The 23,304-nt window shown below is 42.1% G+C and overlaps 1 protein-coding gene across 1 annotated transcript in view; it reads left to right on the top strand.

Annotated features, from left to right (window-relative positions):
- NTM (neurotrimin) overlaps positions 1-23,304 on the top strand; it is a gene marked incomplete at its 3' end in the record, with an annotated part of 577,786 nt that overhangs the window by 423,072 nt on the left and 131,410 nt on the right.

The raw sequence follows: 23,304 nt of genomic DNA, 5'->3' as shown, positions 1-23,304 counted from the left end.
CCTACTTAACTTCCCCTAAGAATTTGGTACTGTGGAGCCTCAGACTACAATTTGTTACATGTTCTGATACAACTTTATGTCATGGTTCCAACAGATGAAACTCTTCAAAAGAACATTGAGGCATTGTTTACCTTAAAGGATCTTTTATTCAAGTAGCATAATATCGGCACTTACATAATCGAAGCCAAAAACTGAATTCCCCTCCCCTGGGCACATAGTATCAAAGCACAATTCCCTCCTCCAATTAACAGTCGTAAATCACATTCCCCAATTAGCTTGAAACACAGGCTTCCTCTCCAGCCCTCCAGCCCACCAATTCTTTATCATCTCTGGGCTCAATAACCTTGATTCTCACGCTATGTTTAGTGTTGTTATGTCTAGCTGGAGTCTCATTCACATCCCCCCACCCCCCAGCATCATCTAACTCTAAAAGCAAAAGGGAAAAAAAGATGGCTACATTTCCATCTGTTGTCAATGCAAAAACATCCGATGTTAGTAGCGTTGACACTTTAGCTATCAGAACTGGTTCCACATGAAAAAAGGAATGAAATGTTAGGTTAACTGGAAGTAGAGAGAGCTAACAGAAGGAATGAAAAAAAAGAAAGATTCCAAATTTCCCTGGCCTCTCTTTTCAAAGTACTTTTGGAAGATTTTCAAGGAAGTATCTGAGATCTTTGGACAGCAACCAAAAAGTTTTCAACAATATTAAATTCCTTTGGAGGACTTTTCAATTCTCATTAAGAGATAATAGATCAAACTAAGCCACATTTGTGGTTTGCAAGTCCATTTGCTCTCTGTGAGTGAGATGGGCAGTATCAAAACTGGACAAATAAATTTAAAAATAAATAAATTTAATAATGCAATTCTTGTCCTTTCATGTCATCGTGTGATATAATCTGAGTACTTGGTTAAGATACGTGGAGGGCTTTAATGCCTATTTTTCCACATACATTGAATCGTTCTTTCTAATATTTCTGAGATAATTTGGAAATCATGGTGCTTGGAAAAATGCCATTATATTATAGGGGTAGTGATATAATTATATTTTGGTGTCTCTTAAAGTATCCAGGTTCCATTTCATTGGTTCTTTGGCCTGAGCAGAATACTAATACAAGAAAGGGTATGATTTTTCCCCCTTCAGTTTAATAGACATGAGAATGTTTTAGAAGAAAAACTTTCCTTAGCTTCATCTTTTCTTCACTGAATCCTTTTTTCCCAATCAAACAACTATAGGATAGGATGAAATATGGAATATGGAATATAGAATAGAATAGAATAGAATAGAATAGAATAGAATAGAATAGAATAGAATAGAATAGAATAGAATAGAATAGAATAGAATAGAATAGAATATTTTTGGCCAAGTGTGATTAGACACACAAAGAATTTCTCTCTGGTGCAGAAGCTCTCTGTGTACATGCAAAACAACAGAGTAATCATTATCATAATAATGATACCAATAAGAGAGAGTCAATAAGAGTAAGTTCTTCTCCTGTTCTTATTGTATGTGTGGTTCTTCATCTGCTACAACTCTTGTCCTTATTAGAGTATGACTCAAGAGCCAGTAGAGATTTAAAACACTGTTTCTCTTTTGTTCAAAAGAACAAATCACAAAGAGTCAAGATACCACTTCATCCATGATGCAACTGCTTCTTTTGAAGTCCATGGAAACCTGGGATAATTGCATCTCTCTCTGGACTGCAATACCCATGGGTTTATTTTGAGTCCCATCAGATGATGTCTCTTTATAGTCAACACCCACAACATGCCCTTCCCTGCCAGACCTGATGAAAAGGCTAGATTTTTTATTTATTAAATAGTTTTATAGGACCACCCAACTCACAGACTGGGATTCCAGGCACTATACAAAAATGGTTGATAGATTAATAGATATCCAAAATCGACTGTACATTTGTAAGCCTTTTTCTTGAACCCCCATTCCCATCCCAAACATTATGTTTGTTGAACTATTTTTTTTGTCCATAAAAAGTTCCCCCAAGCAGCTTGTATGAAATAATAAAATGCAGTTAAAGTAATGGCATTCCATCTCTCTGACACACCATTTGTTTTGGGATAGGAAAGCTCGAAAACATGCAATTCATCCTTTCACTTGAAGGCCTCCAGAGAGACATAGAGAGGAATCACATGTATATGATTATCTAGGTTGTTTGGCTCCCAGATATTCTTGCGAGCCTCCCCTCTTTTTGTGGTGCTATAGGCAACAACGTCCACTCAATTTTGGATTAAGTTCTTTCATTGAGTCCCTTCTGTCTCTTTCTCACTGGTATTTGTGTGCATATGGCTTCACTGGAAATTGAGGAATTAATTCATACAAATTACTTCTGGGACCGGTAATGGAAGTATTCTTGCATAGTGTGAAGGATGATTGTGATAAAATGTGTCTGGGAGAACCAAAATGGGGATTCATTGCAAGAGAGCTAAGGTTGTAAAATATCGGGAAAATGAGATAAAAGGACCTGTCAACTTCTATGGCAAGGTGGCAAAGAAAGAAGTAACTCAAGAGGGAACATGAAGGGGGGAAATGCTCAGAATAAATGAATGGGGGAACGGAGTACATTGCAGTCACCTTGTTCTTTTGATCCTTCTCTGATTCCTCTTCATTCTATGTGGAGTTGCAAAGGATGAGTTTTCAGGCTGACCCTTGGAATAAACTCGGTGTATGAATCCTCTTCTTCTGCAACCAAACCTATCACAGATTGAAAACAGTCTAATCATAAGGCTTAAATACAGCTTCTCCACCCTGGTTTCCTTTACCATCTTGCTGATCTGATGCAAATGTCCAATTCATGCTACTTGATGCTTCACCCCTGATTCCTTCCAACCCACCTGGACATCTCATTTACTATCCCATCTTCAGAATGAATTTAGCCCATCTACTATGCTTCCCACTCTCCAACTCTTGACTGTCCTTGAACTGCCATACTTTACACTACAAGGAAATCAGAGTGTGAGGTCTTTGGTGCTCTCTGAGCTTGGTTGTTTTCTTGCAGATGTTTCCTTAGCCAGCTAAGCAACATCAGTTGCCAACCCCATTCCTTTCTAGCACTGATGATGTTACCTAGTTGGATAATGAAATGTCTGCAAGAAAACAAGCAAGCTCAGAGAGCATCAAGGACCCACAGTCCTCCTCCTCCTCCTCCAACCCCACTCCTTTCTAGCACTGATGATGTTACCTAGTTGAGTAATGAAACATCTGCAAGAAAACCACCAAGCTCTGAGAGCACCAAGGACCCCACAGTTCAACCCTGAGCTATAAATATTCTGTTCCATCAGAAATCAGGGTCCCTGCTAATGTTTAGATGACTGGAATCAAGTCATAAGATATTAAGTTTGTGATCTTTATCACATTTGATGAAGTCCAGAATTGTGTTGGCTCCCTATAAAGATCATCCCCCTACTGAGTATCAACACATTCTCTCTATGGTCTTGAACATACAGTCAGCATCCAGCCTCATCAGCAACAGTGACAGGTTGTGAAATGGATGAGCAGGCAACTAATAAATGTATTTCAGTGTTAGTTGCTTCTCCTCCCCTATGCCCCGAGCAATCATACTTGAAGCGGAGGCCGGGTCTTATCTCCCCATTTCCTTTCCTGTTATTGCATCAAGGCTATGAGATAGTCTTTCCCTCTAGAGATTTCTCTGAGCAAATTGTTGTGCCTTGCACTGAGACTTCCTTCATAAGTCTTCAGGTTCACACAAAAGTTACAACGTGCTTCCTTAAGCCAGAAATGAACCCTCAAATACAGGAAGAACAGCTGTTTCTAGTCCATGATTCAGCTAAGAAAGTAAATGTATTTTCCCAACTTTGTGTAAGTAGAATCATATCTTCTAGCACTCTTCCTTGGTTTGCACTCAAAGCCATTGGAGGCCCTTCTTGCTACTTTCATGGAACTTGCAGTTGAAATGTTATACACGTGGGCGGCATGGCATTTATTGGCTTGTTAGGTCCCAATGTTGGTAATGGATTTTCTGTTAGATGAGGATGCAGGGAAGGGAAGTCAAGGAGAAGAGGAAGAGATATATTGTTCCATCTGGCAGCACAGTGGGTGTTTGACTTACTGCATTTCTGAACTTGATCTCTGCATTGCAGCTTTCCCTGTGCCTGGCAGACATTTTGTTCCCATGGAGTAATGTCCTGTAGGATGGATGAAGCTTAATTTTTCAACTTTCTTCCTCATCCATCTTTCTCTCAAGTGTGGTCCAAAGAAGACTAATGATCTGATTAAATGTCTGTGTGTTCGTCTTCCCTGCATTCTTTAAAAAAAAAATGCTAATCCTTTTATATATGGATGGAAATAAATTGTTTCGGCCTTTTTAGAGGAGAAGAAAACTTTACAATGTGTGGACTTCACCTCCCAAAATTCCAAAACAAAAGGCCAAATGTGCTGGCTGAGAAATTCTGAGTTGATGCGTGCACATCTTCAAACTGCCAAGTTTGAGAAACATCGGCCTAGACTATGTTGTTAGGGATGACACAGATCATCTTGGGTTTTGGAGAGAGAGACTCATGTAATAAGGCAGACCCTTTGATTTGCTAAGTCTCTACCAAAACATATTTCCAAAGTCAGTTTAGCAACTTGGAATAAGAGCTCCCCAAAGTGTTTCCTAAACAAAAACACCATTCTAGCTGTATCCTCAATTAAGTCCAAATAAGGACTGTAACCATGGGCTACTAGACATCACTGAATCCATGACACAGTGATAGTTGACAAAGATAAAGCAGTATTTAAGTTCATTATAAAACATTTCCCATAACGGGAACCCCCTCTACCCAGAATCTAATCAGTCAATATAATCATTGATCATGATACTTCTCTCTGGAAACAGATAAACTTCGGGCATGAGAAACACAGAATGTTTTAACCCCTTGGTGTAAAAGAAGAAGAGGCAGTACCTTGAGGGTGGAGTCAAGAGAGGAATCAGCCTGGAGTCTTTACATTCCCACAAACAGTCCAAGTCCAGTCTCCCTTGAATTCCATTAAAACTTATCTAGCACCAATTTAGGGCTGACTAATCAATTGGATTCTTGTGTATAGACTTGAGCAGCAAGTCTTCTTAATTGGAACTCAATGTGTGGTCCTGATTCTTTGCCCCTGACAGCTGGACCAGGCTTTTGCATTGCAAAGAGGGACAAAATAGTTTTCCACTGTGACCATGTCACAGATTGGCTGCCTTAAAAAGAAGAATGTGGATCCCAACCTCCAGAGGGGAAGCACATGGCAGTTATGGAGCAATGAGAAAGATTCACATTCCCCCTTGTGGAACAGGAGAACCCAATTGTTCCTATGCAAAGACAGACTAAACAGAAAAGAAACATTTGGAGCCTGCAGTGTTTTAAGAAAGTTTAGAATACCCACTAACTCCAAGAAAGAGAAAGCCCCACCTAGCCTTAATGAGCTGCCTTGAGCAAAGTCTTAGATATCTCTGAACCTAAAATGACAGATTCCTCCTTAATCAGGTCTACAGCCACATATGCACAAACTGTAAATGAGTTTGGCCACCATATCTACTTTGAGATGCTGTAGCAAAGTCATTTCATCTTTGCAACCAGATTTTTTTTTAATGGGAATTGGGGTGTGTGTGAATGTCATCCTTATTTTCACCTTTTATTCACACCCTTTCTTTTTAATTTGCCACATCTTACAAGGAAAATAGGTCTGAAATTTAGCCACAGGAGAAGGAGCCAGGTGACTTCTCTTCTCTTCTCTTCTCTTCTCTTCTCTTCTCTTCTCTTCTCTTCTCTTCTCTTCTCTTCTCTTCTCTTCTCTTCTCTTCTCTTTCTGTCTCTCCTCAACTCCTTCTCTGTCAGAAATGATCAAAATTCACAGCTCATGTAAGTGGCATTTCGTACCCTTGAAAATGCAAACCCCATCCTCCGTTCACCATCTCTTGTCATTCTTATCAGGGATACGAGAGAGACGGGAAGAAGCAACCGGCTAGGAGAATAATAGATAATAACATTTTGGCAGAGAGGAGAGCTGCAAAGATGATGGACAAGAATTAAGGCGAGAAGCTAAAGAGTGGATCACATATTTCCCCCCCCCCGCAACTTTTACAAGCTAAGAAGAGAAAATCCATTTGCTATTTTGAATTGTGTCCTCTACCGTCTTCTCTCTGAAAGTCACCTTGCAGCAGAATTAATGCACTTTTCCCCCACTCTTTTGCGTCGTCCCTTGCCTCTCCATCAAGGGATCTTTAAGAAGCCTCTCTGCCAGTTCCATTCATTTTGGCAATTCATCTCTTGATCATTTATATATTTCCTTCTCATGACTTCCATCCTTGCCTTTTGTTCATTGGGAATGCCCATATTCTGGTTAAGGGGAAAATGAAGTGTCACAATTGTTGTTTTAATCCAAAATCTGCTCAAAATTTACAGCAGATGATCTTAGCCTAAATCAAAAAAAAACAACGGAGATGCAGAAAGCAAAGAATATGTCACAAAGCCACTCTTGAAAAGGAAAGGAAGGATGGAAATGAATCTGTTTCAAATCTTGTGTTGATTAACCACCTCCTTAGGGCCCAGGCAGGGGGACGCGGTGGCTCAGTGGGTTAGGACGCTGAGCTTGTCGATCAGAAGGTCGGCAGTTTGGCAGGTCAAATCCCGAGTGCCATGTAACAGAGTGAGCGCCTGTTACTCGTCCCAGCTTCTGCCAACCTAGCAGTTCGAAAGCACGTAAAAATGCAAGTAGAAAAATAGGGACCACTACGGTGGGAAGGTAACAGCGTTCCGTGCGCCTTTGGCGTCTAGTCATGCCGGCCACATGACCACGGAGACGTCCTCGGACAAGCGCTGGCTCTTCGGCTTTGAAACGGAGATGAGCACCGGCCCCTAGAGTCGGAAACGACTAGCACGCATGTGCGGGGGAACCTTTACCTTTACCTTTAGGGCCCAGGCACATGTGGGTGAAAAGCCCAGAGTTGCAGTCTCTGTGCGGAGTAACACCTGCTTGGCTGAAATTGAGAACTTCGGTTTCATACTCTTGGGTCCACTGAAAGCAAATGGGTGGGAATTTGCTTTTTACCAGCTAGACTGAATTTGGAAGAAGGTGTGTGTGTGTGTGTGTGTGTGTGTGTGTGTGTGTGTGTGTGTGTGTGTGTGTTTGAATTACTGGGGATGCGCAATGAGTAAATGGAAGGGAAAGCCAAGCAAGGCTGCAGGATCGAAAACCAAGGTGTGGAAAGTGGGGAGGGAGAAGATTGCAGATCTCAGCATTCCCTAGAGACGCTGGCCCTGGCATTAGAAACCAGCATGACCCCTTGAGTTTTCGATGGAGAACCCTCTGTCAGATTAGATCACTTTTCCTTGAATCTCTCCCTAGAACAGGATTTAATTCACATTTAGCTTAGAATCCTTCCCTTTTTTGTCTATGTCCATAACTTCTCTTCTTTTTCTCTCCTGATCCAATCTTGGCTTCAACGGATGTCTCAGATCTAGAGATGCATGGATTAACCTGAAACCAAATAACTTCAGACTGGCTTACACTCTGACACCAGTCTTTTCTTTCCAACTTTTAGTGAAAGTTTGTTTTTTTTATTTTAAAAGTACAATTCCTTTGCCATTGTATCAGATTGTAACTTGCTTTGATATTCACGGTTTATTGCAGCTTTCTTTAATATAGAAATGTGTAGAGATACATTTCCTGCTTGGGTACATGCTTGTGATTCATCTGGACCAGATACATATTTTCTCAAATTAGATCAGATAGGAGCCCTGGTGGCACAGTTGTTAGACTTCAGTATTGCAGACTAACTCTGCCTACAGCAAGAAGTTCAATCCTGACTGGCTCAAGGTTCATCTTTCCGAGGTTGATAATATGAGGACCCAGGTTGTTGGGGACAAAATGCTGTCAAATTTTGAAGCATGTTTTTTTTCCCCTGATGTGACAATTATTGCTTCTCAGCTTGCCAACAAACTCAGGGGCAAGTGAAAAGATTAGAATGCAGACTTCAAAGATTAAGAGAGCAGACCGTGAGACCCAAGGACAGTTCACCAGGTGTCTGGCCAGACCCAGAGGCACTTTCTCATAACAATATTATTCTATCTAATTAGACAATGTGACCTGATCATGCTTTTACTCTATGGGGTTTGGGAGGAGTTTTTCCAGAGCTGGTTTTGCTTTCATCTGTGCCGAAATAATGTACTCAATAAAGTTTTGCATTAAGAGATCAGATCGTCTCAAGAGTGCTTGCTCGGTTGGATTCGTCAGTCGGAACCATGACACTGACTCTGTAAACTGCTTAGAGAGTGCTGTAAAGCCCTATAAAGCAGCAGATAAGTCTAATTGCTATTGCTAGATCAAATCAGTCTTTCTATGAGGTTTCTTGAAATATACTCTCTCTCTCTCTCTCTCTTTTTTTTTGAGGGTAAGAACTGTTTAAAATCCCCTGGCTGATGTGCCCATCTGAGCTATGACAGATTTGATCTTACTGAAACAGGTTATCATTATTCTGAACACCCTCATCCCTAGTTGGTGTTTGGTTTCGAACAATTGATTGAGTGATGATGCGCCATCAAGTCAGATTTTCTCCACGATTTATGCAATAGGTGACTTCAGTTTTTGTCCGCTTATGGATTCCAGCTGTTTCCAACTATGCCCCCTGCTTTCTTTACTCGGGTTTGACAATGAACTCAAAGGAGCCAGTCGGTGTGGTCCTTTTGTGCCATTTCACTGCAGATTTAAACGTGTGTCATATCTCCGAATCAGCCAGCTGAGCTGGGTAAGAACTTTTCTACTTTCAGCACTGGGACTCCTTACATTCTCTTTGTTTCACCGTGACATGCCTTATTTTGCCACTCACTCCCTTTGTCTCTCTGTAGGACAGATTTCTTTTCGGGTGACTCTTTCTTGCCACAAATTTCTTTTCCTGGTGACGAGATGACATCTCCCGATATGTCACACCGAGAAATATAATTTTATGCTGCGAGGAGGGGCATCTCCAGGTGACTCTGCTCATTCTGTATACTTTCTGCATCAGTTGACAGGGAAGCAAAAGCCAGCTTAATGATCCAGATGTGCAAACAATCACAGCGGATCTATTGGCCCCCCCTTTCGCTCTTCAGCAAAAATGTAAAAAAAAAGTCATCTAGGGGTGAGCAAAGGAGAATTCTTCCTAGCTACAGAAATTCCTTGACTTAAAATAGGTTTGTTTGTTTTTGGTTTTTTTTTTAAAATTGACTTATGACCATTTTTTCAGTTACCAGCTTTGGCGCATCCCCATGATCATGTCATCAAAATTCAGATGCGTGGCAACTGATTCACACGACCCTTGCTGTGTCCCTAGGTCATGTGAGTCCCCTTTTGCAACCTTTTGACAAGCAAAGCCAATGTGGAAGCCAGATTCACTTAACAGCGGTGGCAAGGAAGGTCATAAAATGGGCCAAAACACACTTAACAAACATCTCACTTAACAGCAGAAATTTTGTTGTAGGTCGTAAGCTGAGGACTACATGCATTAGAGGCAGTGGCGTATATATTTGAGCGTACCATACAGATGATGCATTGGTTGTCCTAGCTGGTATTTTGGAGGAAACTCTATCTTGGCCAAATAGGCCTGTTTGGAACAGAGGCTGGCAAGGAAGCATCCGTGAATAACAAAGAACCCATTGTCTTCTTCCCAAATGAGACCAGCAGTTGCCCAGAATTTAAATGATATATTTTTAAAAAATCATAATTGAAATAAATGGCTGATATCCGATGAGACCAGTGGCGGCGACTGCCAAAATTCTTATGTGATTCTGCATTTTTGGAAAGAGAAGCACTTGGAAGATTCCATGACGAGAACTGCACCAGCTGAGCTGATCAATGTCCATGCTGATATAAAAGTGCCAAATGTTGCTGGTCTAATGATTATTTCAGTACAGAAGGGTCCCGTGGGACTTTTCCCCATCTCGTGCAAGCACTATTGTTTCTCTCATTTTGCCCAATCATTTCTCTCTCGTGCACTCTGCCTTCTTCATTTTCTCTGCGTGGTGCGAGTTTGTTGTTGGCTCGTAAGCAGCGGCCTAAGGATCATTATGTTCTAGGACATCTTGTTAAGAGTCCGGTGTGGTCTCTCGTCCTCTTCTCGCATGTTGCATCCAGACAGGCATGCACAATGTCTCCCTTGCAGAGAGCAAACTGCCAGAGCGCCAGATTTCCTTGCCGTTTATTGCTGCAGGAAACATCTGTTGTTAATGAACCCACAGAACATCTCCTGCAGAGGTTTAGAAAAATCACAATCACATCTCATGCTTGTGAGCAGTGTTCTCAGGCTTGAAGATGGTTGAGTCAAGGACCTGAAGAGAGGATCTCCAGAAGAGATACATCTCTGATGTGAGTAGTGTAGTGTAGTGTAGTGTAGTGTAGTGTAGAGTAGAGTAGAGTAGAGTAGAGTAGAGTAGAGTAGAGTAGAGTAGAACAGAACAGAACAGAACAGAACAGAACAGAACAGAACAGAATAGAATAACAGAGCTGGAAGGGACCTTGGAGGTCTTCTAGTCCAACCTCCTGCTCAGGCTGGAAACCCTATCCCATTTCTTACAATTTCTTCTTTAAAAATTCCAGTGTTGGAGCATTCACAACTTCTGGAGGCCAGTCGTTCCACTGATTAATGGTGCACCCTGTCAAGAAATTTCTCCTTAGTTCCAGGTTGCTTCTCTCTTTGATCAGTTTCCATCCGTTGCTTCTTGTCCTGCCTTCAGGGGCTTTGGAGAATAGCTTGACTCCCTCTTCTTTGTGGCAGCCCCTGAGATATTGGAACGCTGCTATCATGTCACCCCTAATCCTTAAATTAAACGAGAATTCACCTCTGGCGATATTCCACCTCAAGTTCAGGGATGGAGGTCAGCAGAGTGAGAACTTTTGGAATTAGGTGAAAGGCTGAGACTGCAGATCCTTCAATCCTCTTTAAAACCCTGATTCCAAAAATCACAGCAACTCTACTAGGTTTCTACCAACTTGGCTCTCCTGGAAAGGATTTGGGTATCTTGCAACTATGCATTTTTCAAGCCATTTTGTTCAAGAAAGAGGAACCGACTCTTCTTCTCATGTTGTAAACTTCCTGAAGCTGAAAGTTCCTGGATCCAGTTTGGCAGTGCTCTCTCAAGCTCCAACTTACTGGAAGATAGTCAAGTTATTTCCAGAATCATGCAGTATTTCCAATAACACATCCTAATCCTGACATTCATCGATTGTCTATCAAATTGCCTATAGTTACTGTCAACAAATATATTCTGGAAGCGGCATGTATACACTTCCCTGATTAGAGACCAGAGGCCAGACAACAGTTTTGGGGGTCTATTTGTCAAGCCCACAAGATGATGACTAGCTGCCACAATGATGCATTGGGTACCAGCCATTGTCTATATACGTTTTATAAAAGAATCTGGCTCACATTTTTCTATGCTCTTGGCAGCTATTCTCATCACCATGTCGTTACTCAGTTTCTTACAGCTTTTCTATATGCTGAGATGCCCATTGTCTTTATTGTTCAAGGTTGTGGTTTGTTTCAAAGATTCTCGACTGTTTCTATGGCAAATCTGAAGCAATTTGGACAACAGTGCCAGAAGCAATGTGGGATATTATTTTGTGAAATTGTCATTTCCTTTAAAAAAAAAAACAAAACAAGACATCAACCCTAAGAAGCTTCTTTTTCTTCTTCTTCTTTTTTCCTATAGAGTTAAATGTCTCTTACTTTCTCTATCTAACATTGATCCTGAGCTTCTCTTGGAATGAACCCTGTGAACTTAGGAAGCTGAAACTCTGTTTGAAGGACAAGGTTGCCTTGCATTGTTCTCTTGCAGATTCTGCTATTATGATGGCATTATTCACTTGCACCCCAACGTCCTCTAAGCTGTCCCTCCGAGTGGTTTCAACAGATGGGAAAAAATCTGAGCACTAAATGAGCATTTTATTGTTTGGGATCACTGCAGAATAAGTTATGCAAGGCATTTGTTGCTGAGCTGTGCAAAATAATAGGCTGTGAAACAGTGCGTGCAAGTACAGATTTGTAAGTGTACCATGTCCCTCTGGTGGTGCAGTGGTTAGAATGCAGTGTTGCAGGCTAACTCTGCCCACAACCCGGAGTTCAATCCTGATAGGGTTCGAGATTGACTCAGCCTTCCATCCTTCCAAGGCCAGCAAACTGAGGACCCAATTTGCTGGGGGCAATATGCTGACTCTATAAACCGCTTAGAGAGGGCAGTAAAGCACTATGAAGCGGTATATAAGTCTAGGCCGTGGGTAGGCAACCTTGGCTCTTTTATGAGTCGTGGACTTCAACTCCCAGAATTCCTAACCAGCCATGCTGGCTCAGGAATTCTGGGAGTTGAAGTCTACAACTCATAACAGAGCCAAGGTTGCCTACCCCCTGGTCTAGGCGCCATTACTATTGCTATTCCATAAGCTACTCTTCTATTGTCTGATGATAATCTAAATTTCTGGTCAGCTGCTCTGCATAAAATGAAAAGAAGCAGAGAATGGGGTTTAAAGTACTTGTGCTGGTAAAGAGAGACTAATTCAAGAACCCTGACCCAGAAAATCTCCTGGTGATGAGGAAAAAGGAAGCCTGAGATATTGACTTCAAAAAAGGAGGCATCACCGAGGCTCCTCTTTATTACCTGCCATTGGTTGTCCCTGATTTAATAATCCATCAGAGTTGTGGTTTAACACAAGAGGGTCTGTGAGTCATTAGCCTCTCAGAATCACCGGGAGGATTTATTTGCCTAAAATATACCATTGATCTGTTTGGAGTCCATGGGGGGATATGCGGTCTTGTTAAGTTGATACCAGTAGAGTCTTTCCTTCCTAAGCAGAAATGAGCAGGCGGTCATGCATTATGTTTAGCTGCGTGAACCCCCTCCTGTGCTTTTGAGCAGAATAAAATCCGACTTTGATTAAGAGAGAGAGTTGAATCTCAAGCAGGGTGATCATTTTGAAGCAACGCAGAAATGTTTTTTTTTCTTTTGACATCTCCAGTGTGGCCCATATAAAGAAAACAGCTCTGTGGGTTTTTTTTTTGTTTCCCCTATCAGTATGTTCACCTTCTTACAGTCTGGCAGCAAATTGGCATGCTGGCCTTCTGAACTCTGTGTCATGTTCCCCATTGACTTCTCCGTAACTGCACATGATGTTCCCCATTGAGAATACTGATGGGCCTTTGAGCCCTCACTAGTGTTCTTAGAAAGAAAGTGACAAGTAGAGAATGAATACCTTATTTTCATTCCTTCAAAAGTGGCCTGCCAGCAAGATCTCTTGCTGGAAACATCACTTTCTCTAGATCTATTGCACATTTAGGCTGGTCAATGAGAGTATCTCCCTTTTTTTAATGCCTTTGAGTCAATGTTGACTCCTGATGATTGCTTGGATAGGTGCTTGCGATTTCCTTTTGTTAGGTATTCAGAAAGTCGCCTGTCCTTTCCTCCTTCCTTGGCTGAGAAAGAGGAATTGATCCCAAAGTTTAAAGTCGACCTCTGATCTAAAGCCTAAAGCTGGACTAGAAGTCACAGTCACCCAGTTTCTAGTCTGGTGCCTTAAGTCCTATGCCAAACTGGGTCTCCATCACCTAAAGTAGTGGCTTTTTAAATTTCCGATCCATGCAGTACAGACTTACAGTGGATTTTGAAGTTCATGGCTAGCTTGTTCTGTGTATACCTAGTCAATGAATGTAAGTTGTACTAGGATGCAGAATCTATTTTTTATGATGGAGAAATAAGTGAGGGAAAAAGAGCCTTGGTGGAGCAGTGGGCTAATGCCTCCTTAAGTAACACCAGCTGCCTGCAATTAGTGCAGGTTCGAGTCCCACCAGGCTCAAGGTTGACTCAGCCTTCCGAGGTAGGTAAAATGAGGACCCAGATTGTTGGGGGCAATTAAGCTGACTTTGTAATAATGCCGCTTGGGGTGTGTGTGAAAGCCCTAAGAAGCAGGCATATACATGGAATGAAGGCTACTGCTAAGCTTGTAAGCCGCCCTGAGTCTTCGGAGAAGGGCGGGATATAAATGGAATTAAAAAATTAAAAAATAAAAATACCTACCTACCTACCTACCTCCCTTCCTTCCTTCCTTCCTTCCTTCCTTCCTTCCTTCCTTCCTTCCTTCCTTCCTTCCTTCCTTCCTTCCTTCCTCTTAGGAATCCTCAGGCCATTTTCTGAAGATTTTGTGCTGTGTAGCTGGCATAGCTACTGATACAGCTTCACAAGTGTGGATAGGAGCAAGTGGTTAGAAGCATCAGTTTGAAAGAGAAAAAGGACATACTGGTCTACATTGTCACCGATCCTCTACTGAGCACCACAATTACTTACACAGTCCTGAATCTCCTTTGACATGGGAGTCTCTAATTTTTATTAGCACATTTCTTCTGTGAAGGAACAAATAATATGGGTCCTAATGGCAGCTCCACATTAAGCACAGAGAGGAGGTCATAGCTGCAAATCAGAGACTGAGACAGCATACAATAATTCAGCCAGTGTTGTTGGACAGTTGAATTATTCTGATTGGCACCATCATTGTTGTGATAGTCTCAACATCTATGAATCGTGCCAGGTTGGAGAAGATACTCAACAAAATGGATTACATTTGTCCATGGGATAGACATAAGGCAAGGATTTCTCACAACCAGTCACAACTTTGGTCTAACTGCAAATTACATTTCTCATCTGGTCTCTGGGCTTCGCCTCTCAAAGGCTGCTGCATCTGAGTTACAGGGGAAAGGATCTGTCATGAAGGTGACATGTTGTTTGTATGGGATGAGGGTTATTTGGTGATGGTGTGGAGGAGATTAAATTGAGCCTAAAAACTCATTGATTAAACTGACAGCCAACTCAGTTCTCCTGACAAAATGTTCTGTACCCATCACCACAAGTTCTGAGTGAGGAATGGCAGGTCCTGAATGCCTTCTGTATTAAATCCATCCAGCATAGAAAAAGTGGGTGCATTAGAAAGAAAAACTTTCAGTCTCATGTACTGGGGATAGTTTAATTAAATATCCATTCTGAAGCGTAGGTTCTGTCAAAACACAGGCACAGAAATGTCTGCTCTCTCACCTGTTTTCCTTTTTTCTCAAACGTGTAAAATATCATTTAGGGTCTGAGGCCATAACAAATTTACTGTGAGAAAACAGTATGTCCCCAAGCAACATGAAGAGATTTCACCATCCTTAGTTTTAGATACAGGTTATTGCTACAGAAGAGTCTCATTCATAGGCACTGAATCTTGTCTCCTCAGACCCAGGAAGTGATGGCTCTCCTAATTCAACCCAGCATTAATGATGTTAGTCACACTCCAAAAATGGTGTCGTCACTCATCCCAAGACTACAGTTATAAAAATGTCTTTTTGTTTGTTTTAATTAGAAACACTTGAAAGCTAGTGACATTGCCAAATTTTACAAGATCTCACATGAGAACACAGTGATCCTATGGAAAGACTATTGGGAAATGCTGAGATGTCAGCATTCTGGTATACAATTGTGTGGATTCTTAGGTTGAGTTCATTGAATTCTTAACAAGATTTTGGACAGTTGGGGGGGGGGAAACCCGGGAAGGATATCCAAGATTGTCAGTACCTATCACATAATTTTCCCCTTCCCACCATCCATTCAATCATGTCCAATTCTTGGACACTGCCTGGACAAGTCCTGACATTTTTCTTAGTAAGGTTTTTCAAAAGGAGTTTGCCATTCCCTCCGTCCTGGGGCTGAGGGAAACTGACTGGTCCAACCTCACCCAGACGACTTTGTGTCTTAGGCAGGACCAGAACTCACAGTCTCCTGGTTTTTACGAACTGGCCCATCCCGTAATAACTCAGGTTCATATTCTGATTTTAGGATGCAAAGGTTGGCATCTAATTCTCAATTTATAGCCATTTGTTTAGTGAAGTTACAGCAGCACTAAAAAAGGGATTTCTGACCATTTTTCACACAACCATTGCAGCATCCAAATAGTCACATGTTCAAAATTGGGATGCTTTTCAATTGGCATATATTCAATGGTTGGATTCAGTAGAACTAGATGACCTCCAAGGTCCCTTCCAACTTATTATTATTAGAACTGGTAGGTAGATTTTGCTGCATTTTGAGAACTGGCTGGCTTCCAGAAGTCCAGTCTAGGCCTTGGAGGTCTGGAGGAGGCATCCAAGGCCTAGAATGGTCCACCGGAAGTGCATGGATGCCACTTCCAGAAGCCTGTTATAGGCCTCAGAGGCCTGGAAGAGGCCTCCTAGAACTAGAACGACCTACTGGAAGTGCATGGATGCCACTTCTGGAAGTCTGTTCTAGGCCTGGGAGGCCTGGAGGACGCCTCCCAGGCCTAGAATGGCCCACTGGAAGTGCGTAGATGCCACTTCCAGAAGTCTGTTCTAGGCCTCGGAGTCCCAGGCCTGCATCAAATAAGAGAACTGGTTGTTCAGGTATTTAAATTCCACCACTGCATATACACTGCTCAAAAAAAATAAAGGGAACACTTAAACAACACAATGTACTGTATTTAATAGTAGGATGTCTCGTCTTGTGTTCCCTTTATTTTTTTGAGCAGTATATTTATGATGGTCACGCAATCACCTTCTGACAAGCAAAGACAAAGGGAGAAGCCAAATTCACTTTACAAAGGTGTTACTAACATTTAACAACTGCAGTGATTCTCTTAACAACTGTGGCAAGAAAGGTCGTACAATGGAGCAAAACCCACCTAACAGTTGTCTTGCTTAGAAATGTAAACTTTTGGCTCAGCTGTGGTGCTAAGTCAAGGACTTACCTGTACACATGGTGAGGGGAGATCCATCTGCTTTTGCACGTGACGAACCACTCCGGTTCTGTTCCCTGCATGCTTGAGATATTGAACAGAATACAGCCCAGCCAAACTGAGTAGCCGAGAGCAGAGTGCAGTGTTCATTTTAGAAACAAGGGTTGAAGAGAAGTCATTGTGTAAAAACAGCAGTCCTGAACACTTCATTCTTGTTCTGGTGATGCACTTCATTCAGCACCACTCTTCTATGCAGAGCTAAAAAAAAAATCAAAAAAAAAAAATCTCCCAAGCTCTCTCGTGTTATGTGTGTGTTCTTTTGTGGGCATTTGTAAGTGTGCTTGGTTTAAAAGCATTGAGACGAAGCAAGGAGTGAGTGCAAGTGCTTGTTGGCAACACGTCTCTTGAAGATATGGATTTACGTCTCCGTTTTTGATGCACAAAACAAAGCAAAAACAAAGCACAATGTAGGAAATAAATTTACATAGCTGCTGCTACCGTCCCTCTCGCCGCCGTCTTAGGCCAGGGGAATTCAAATAAGGACGTGAGCTACTCCCATTTCTCTGGCTACCTCCACGCCTCCTTTGTTCCCATATAGGCAATTAGAACAGGGCTTTTCAACCTTTTCACCCATTGTAGCACTTTTAGGATATGGCAGCACCCGAGTGCCAGGCTGCCAGGAATCGTCTGGCATTATTTGGACTTAACTTGGTCCAAGATGCTCACAATTTCCCAGCTGAAACTTATGGTGAAGCCTGTCCATTTGTTGTGCAATTAATTAAACTGTTTTAAGCAAACTAGGCAACAAGGCCTAGCAAGTTCAAGCTACCCAGGTTTCGCACCTTGTTGCCCATCTTGCTCTGTGCAAACATACACATGCCAGAAGTGCTTCCAGAGAAAACGCACCATCATTTTGTGCAGCTAAGAAATGCTTTCTTTTTCAATTAAGCTCTGTCTCTTGAGGAACCAGGAAAGAGGGGCGACTGTGTGTAGAACCCCACAGCAAATTCTGTTGGAGCCCTTCCCATTTGCAGTTTCACAATGGTTTCTTCTCTCTCCCTGTCTGCCTCCTCTTCTTTTTTTAACCCAAGGAAAGAACAGACAAGCCTGGGATCTGGGTATGCTATTAAAAAACACAGGAGGAAACAGTCAACGTTAGCCAAAGGGGGAAGTGTGAAACTGGCAGGGAGAAAGAAAAAGCCATTTTCTGATGGCAAGGAAAATGACAAATGTGAATTCTATGCCCATTCGGAAGCACTTTTGCAAACAGAAGGAAATAAATTGCAGTTGCCGGAGTTCTGAATGCGCCCGGACTCTGGAATCTATCTTTTCACACTTCTGCAAACTTGCAGACTCTTAAAAAGGCCACTACTTCCACCATGCTTCAAAATAGGCAGGCCGGAGATTCTTGGAGAGTACTGTGGCTCTACTTCCTTTAAATGCAATGGGAGATTAATGGGTAAAGAAGCAGGTCCTATAGGTAAGTATCATTGCAGTTGGAACATAATGGCCCCTCGGAGGTGACTGCTTAACACTTTGAAGCTTTTTTTCTCTCTGTCTGCTAGGCTATTAAGCTCACCTATCTGGAGACATTATCTGGTGCTGTGTCCAAATGGAATTCCACCCAATACCATCCTATTTGCAGGTTGCAGTGTTGGGATAATATGCTGTGTGAAGGTTTCTCTACCTTACTGAAACTTCAGCAGTTTGGAACCCTGGCCTGGTTTGGGATGACTTTGAACCAGGGTGTGATGGAATGTGCACCTGCAGCAGCAGAGGTGGGGGGGGGATTTGGCCAGAGCATTCCCAGAAAGAAAAGATCAAGAGACTGGGCCATCCCCACCTGAAAGGGGGATGAGGGAAGAGGTTCAAGGTAACCAGACTCTAGAATGTCTCAGGATATATCTATTAGGTTAGAAGGTTATAGCTTTAGTCTGGCATATGCTCTTAAAGCAGGGGTCTCCAACCCCCGGTCTGTGGATTTGTACCAGGCTGCAACATGCCAGCAACTGGTCCACACAAAAAAGCAAAACGCCATCCACAGGATGCAGGCAGCACACAAAACCACGTGCTCTCCAGTCCATGGAAAAACCTTTCTCCATGGAACCGGTCCCTGGTGCCCAAAAGGTTGGGGATCGCTGCCTTAAAGGATTGGTTTTGATTGGATCTCACCATCTCATCTCTGGGCTTGGGCCTGACACAGGGTTGGATCTAATTACTGTTTTGATGATGACAGGCCACCGTTAATTTCCATCTGCAAGAACTCAAAATTATCCCACAGGAAATCGACAATAGCTCACGTCCATGCTATTCCCAAGACAAGTATATATCTATGTAAGTATCAGGAATTGAGCTTGTTTCAAGTATGTTGCCGTTTTGAGTGGGGTGCTCAATCTTTCACTTATATTCCCCCATTGTTGGTTTCTAAGAACTTCCCATGATGGTGGAAAAGAATCATCCATGAAGGGATGGCATTCTGATACTTTAAATCCCCATGCGGGGGCAACAGCCCTTCAGACATATTCATAAACTTACAGAGGTCAGGGGTAGCATAAGTCTCCACTTCCTTCAACACTTGAAAAGGGTTCTGAAATGAGGAACTGATCTGAAGACAGCCTCTGTGCTGTCTAGGACCGTGTTTCTGAATTTTGGCTACTGAAGATCTGTAAACTTTGACTCCTAGAATTCCTCAGTCAGCATGCATGGACTTCAACTCCCAGAATTCCTCGGTTAGTATGTATGGACCTTAGTTCCCTGAATTCCTCAGTCAACATGTATAGACTTCAATTCCCAGAATTCCCTAGCCAGCTATGGGGAATTTTCATATTCTCCATGTACTCTGGGTAGTCTCCTCCATTCCCGTTTTTTTCCCCAATCACAAGGCCCTTCTGTACCACTGTGCTTCAGTGGTGTTTAGAAAACCCTCATTAATTTTCACTCCTGAACCTCTCACCAATCTGGTTTGGTTTGACTTAACAGCTTTTTAACGATGGATTCTTAATACCTGTAAGCCAGACCTTCCGCACAAGAGAAGGGAGATGCAACTGCTTTGCTCAACCAAGGCATGAACTAATTCACAACGGTAAGCCTGCTGGTTCAGTGTCTGGACCGATTACCAGCAGGTGTCAGCCTTCTGTTTCATTTTGCCAGTAGAGGAAGGAACGGTCTGTATGGGTTTGTGTGTGTGTGTGTGTATGTGTGTGTGTGGGCATGTGCACGCATGTGTGTTATTGAATGAATTTTGCTTCCGCTAGACCTGGCCTTAGTCATACAGGGATACGCTTTATCAGTGTAAGAGGGTGTACTTTAATTGGCTAAGAACCAGCCCTGAAATGTCACAGGAAGATTTATATCTCCAAGCTTCTTCTTCAGATACTAATTTCAGAAAGGGTCAGTGGATAAAGGCTTGTGGAGAGAAATCCTCCAGATTCTTTGGTGGCTGTCAATTTCCTTTTGCTGCTCCTTCCTTCTTCCTCTCCTCATTGCATTCTTGGTGGTCCTTGAAGGCTAAATGAATGAATAGAGAATACGACTCTTAACATTTCAATCTGCAGAGATATAAAGCTCAGTGTGTGTAATAGAACTTTTTCCTCGGTAAGTGGATATAGAATTAAATCCTAAATTCTCAATCCCCTGTCTTCTTGAAGAAAAATGAAATCTCACCCTTCTTAGTGGCACGGTTCCAAAGATCCCGTTGGAATGGTGGCCATGCATTCATTGCTTGTTGAACAGACAGTCTGTGGTCTTCACTTCGATAAGAAGGCGAGATTGCCATAGAGCATATTTGGGTTTCAAATAGTCTGTTGTCATCACAGTTAAGAATCTCTTCTGTGTGTGTCATAATATTCCAGTTGCCAAGATCCTAAATGAGATGCTGTTTTCACGAAGACTGATCTCTGTAGACCATTAGGATCCTTGGAAACAGCACTTTTTGAGATAACTGTGGTGAGATGCTATTATTACAAACAGTAGTTCAACAGAAGATCTCAGTATCTTGGACCCCACAAATGCTAGAAGATACCCAGATCCATTAGATCTCCGTGTCCCATGTGATCCTTTCAGTGGAAAAATGTGGTGGAATGTGATCTGGATTCCCAGGAGGAAGGGGCTCAGTTGCAGAAGAACAAGAGACAGTGAAGTTTAGATAGTTTTGTTGGGAGGAAGGGGGTCAAGATAGCTCCTCCCTAGAAGTTCTCAGAGTATAGGTTTCATGAGCCATGGTGACACAGTGGTTAGAATGCAGTTTTGCAGGCTGATTCTGCCGACTGCCAGGGGTTCAACCCTGACCAGCTCAAGGTTGTCTCAGCCTTCCACCCTTCCAAGGTCAGTAAAATGAGGACCCAGATTGTTGGGGGCAATATGCTGACTCTGTAAACCTCTTAGAGAGGGCTGTAAAGCACTGTGAAGCGGTATATAAGACTAAGTGCTTTTGCTATGAGTTGCTTTCTACCTATAGAATTTCTGTCTATAGGTGAGGAAGACTAAAAGAAACTTCAGAAGACCCTCAGCCTGATTTCCTTGATGTTTGGACCCAATAGGAAATGATAAGGCATTTGGAGGACTGGCTGAAGAAATGTTGACTGCTCTTGTCTCTGATCCAAAGAATCAACCTTTACTACGGGGTCAGACCAGCACAAAAGTTAAACCGTAAAATAAATGCATTTTCTAGAAATTATTGCAAAATAACCAAGCAAAGTAGTAACATGAATAAGGATCTTTAGTTCTTTAGGTGTTTTTTTTTTCCTTATTATCATTGCAGCCAGACAAAATATTGCTACTCCATGAGTGCTGGCTGGATTTGAATCCTGAAGGAGATGGCTAACGTAGAAATTATCTGATCTCCCTAGAAATCTCTCTTAATAGAGGGAGAATGTACGTTGATCTGATGTCCCTGTAGAACATGCAGCACAATAGGACATGCTATTGTTCCTGACTCTAATTTCATATTTTGCTTTATCAAAAAAAACTTTGGGGTTCCATAGTTTTATGCTGGTTGTACTAGTAGGATAGTTATTTCATGTAATCTCCTGTGAACTGCTCAGAAGTGTGCTGCATAAGTAAAATACATAAATACATCTTTATGTGCCATGGTAGCAATTTTAGAACTGCCAGTTGGATAAGAAATGGAAGGAGGTGACCAAACTGAGAATTGCTGATGAAAGTCTACATTTATTGTAATTCAAATTTAAATGCAAGTGTGGCTCCAGCATATAATATGTTAAGGTGATAAATTGAAGTGGGGAAAGTTATTTCTGAATCTCCCAGTTCCACATTTCATTGACAAATTTTGTGATTCATCATAGTCATTAAAAAAATATCTTATCTTTCAAAGTGAAGCAGAACTTGAGCGATGATTTTCAAATGAACACATTCTGTTGGGCTTTGGAAAACAGGCAATAAGCAGTTTCTCTACTAGAATGGACAAGAGAAAGAGGACGGATTCTGATAATATTGCCATCACAAATAGATTTCTTCCACATAGCCAGGAATTCCGTTTTTATAGTTGCTCTTTTACATCCGCGGCGTATAGCATAAATAATGGTAGGGCCATTGACTTCAAAGTTGTCCTATTCCGATGAATAGGATTTATGAAGTGGGAGGTGATGTGATGGACTACAGTCAGTTGTGAGAAATCAGGAAATCCTGGCAGTTCAAATGAATATAAAGGTCCACTGCAAGTTTAAGCTCTCTACAAGAATCTGAACTAATAATGGTCAAAGCAAATTGGTGGCAGATAAGAGTCAAAGGAATCCAAGGTGGGCGACACTTAGATCTCTTGTGGGCAGAAAGGACTCAAGACTGATGACGTGGTCATCTAGTCCAACCCCCTGCTCAGGCAGGAAACCCTATACCATTTCAGACAAATGGCTGTCCAGTCTCTTCTTAAAGACTGTGTTGGAGCATTCACCGCTTCTGGAGGCAGGTTGTTCCACTGGTTAAATGTTCTAACTATCAGAAAGTTTCTCCTTAGTTCCAGGTTGCTTCTCTCCTTGACTAGTTTCCATCCGTTGCTTCTTGTTTTGCCTTCAGGTGCTTTGGAGAATAGCTTAACTCCCTCACCTTTGAGGCAGCTCCTGAGATATTGGAAGACTGCTATCATGTCACCTCTCATCCTTCTCTTAATTAAACTGGACACACCCAATTGCAGCAACCGTTCCTTATATGTTTTAGCCTCCAATCATCTTTGTTGCTCTTCTCTGTACCCTTTCTTAGAGTCTCAACATCTTTTTTACATCATGGTGACCAAAACTGGATGCAGTATTCCAAGTGTGGCCTTACCAAGGCCTTGTAAAGTGGTATTAATAATTCACGTGATCTCACTGGCTATCTGTGTAGCTTTCAAAACAGTGACACCAAGCTTTGTGGAAGATGGAGGTGGCATAATATTTCAAGGAAATTGGTTGTTTGCTTGCAGACATTTCGTTACCCAACTAGGCAACATCAGCAGTGCCAGTGAGTGGGAATTGCTCCCTGTTTATTGCTCCCTGTTGATATACAGTAGCTCTGAGCTTGGTTGTTTTCTGGCAGACATTTCATTACCCAACTAGGTGACATCATCAGTACTAGTG

This window comes from Vipera berus (assembly GCF_964194415.1).
Source record: "Vipera berus genome assembly, chromosome: 8".
Taxonomy (NCBI): Eukaryota; Metazoa; Chordata; class Lepidosauria; order Squamata; family Viperidae; genus Vipera; species Vipera berus.
The sequence above is the reverse complement of the archived record's forward strand: the minus strand, read 5'-3'. Positions and strand labels throughout refer to the sequence as shown.